Source organism: Orycteropus afer, unplaced genomic scaffold, assembly GCF_000298275.1.
Source record: "Orycteropus afer afer isolate SDZICR_OR568_19922 unplaced genomic scaffold, OryAfe1.0 scaffold00151, whole genome shotgun sequence".
NCBI lineage: Eukaryota > Metazoa > Chordata > Mammalia > Tubulidentata > Orycteropodidae > Orycteropus > Orycteropus afer.
Genome location: NW_006921738.1, coordinates 7,742,377 through 7,743,889, shown reverse-complemented (window position 1 = coordinate 7,743,889; position 1,513 = coordinate 7,742,377).

Genomic DNA, 1,513 nt, shown 5'->3' with positions numbered 1-1,513 from the left:
TCCCTATTTGCTGATGATAGGATCCTATACCTAGAAAACCCAAGAGACTCAGTCAAAAATCTACTGGAACTAATTGAGAGATTTAGCATCATGGCAGAATATAAGATCAATATCCAAAAATCAGTTGGATTCCTCTACACCAGCAAAGAGATTGCTGAAAAAGAAAGAAATCAATACCATTTACAGTAGCTACCAAAAAAATGAAATACTTTGGAATAAATCTTACCAGGGACACAAAATACTTGTGCAAAGAAAACTATAAAACACTACTTCAAGAAACCATAAGAGATCTACATAAGTGGAAGAACATACCATGCTCGTGAATAGAAAGATTGAACATTATGAAAATGTCAGTTCTACTCAAAGCAACCTATACATTCAATACAATCCCTATCCAGATCCTATCAACATTCTTCAAGGATATGGAAAAACCAATCACTAACTTTATATGGCAAGGAAAGAGACCTCAGATAACCAAAGCACTATTGAAGAAGAACACAGTAGGAGATCTCACACTGATGGATCTCAAAACCTACTATACAGCCACAGTAGTCAAAACTGCCTGGTTTTGGTATAATGACAGACACATAGACCAATGAAATAGAATTGAGAACCCAGAAATAGATCCATTGACCTATGGTCAGCTGATCTTTGACAAAGGGCTGAAATCCATTAAATGGGTAAGAGAATATTTGTTTAATAAATGGTGCTGGCAAAACTGGATATCCATTTGCAGAAGAGTGAATCAAGATCTGTACCTCACACCATACACAAAAATAAACTCCAGATGGATCAAAGACTTAAATGTGAAACCTAAATCTATAAAGTTCCTCAAGGAAAAATTAGGGGCAGATTTAGGAGCCCTAATATATGCCATAAATGGACTATCAAGCATAACCCAAAATGCACAAAAAGCAGAAGAGAATCTAGATGAATGGAATCTTCTAAAAATTAAATTTTTATGTGCTTCCAAAGACTTCTCCAAAAGAGTCAAAGGAGAACCTTCAGATTGGAAAAAAAATATTTGGCAATGACATATCTGACAAGGGCCTTATCTCTAGAATTTATAGAAAACTACGGCACCCCAACAACAAAAGGACAAATAATCTAATTAAAAAATGAGCAGAAGACATGAATAGACACTTCACCAAGGAGGATATTCAGGTGGCCAACAAACATATGAAGATATGCTCATGGTCATTAGCCATTAGATAGATGCAAATCAAAACAACTAGATACCATCTTGCTGCAGCACTAGTAACAAAGTTCAACAAGACAGAAAATAACAAATGCTGGCGAGGATGCAGAGAGTGGGACTTTCATACACTGCTGGTGGGATTGTAAAATGGAACAGCCACTGTGGAAAGCAGTATGACGATTCCTTAAAAAGTTAGAATGAGAAATACCATTCAACCCAGCCATTCCATTACTTGGTATATAGCCTAAAGAAGTGAGAGCCATGACAAGAACAGACTATGCATACCCATGTTCATTGCAGCACTATTTACAATAG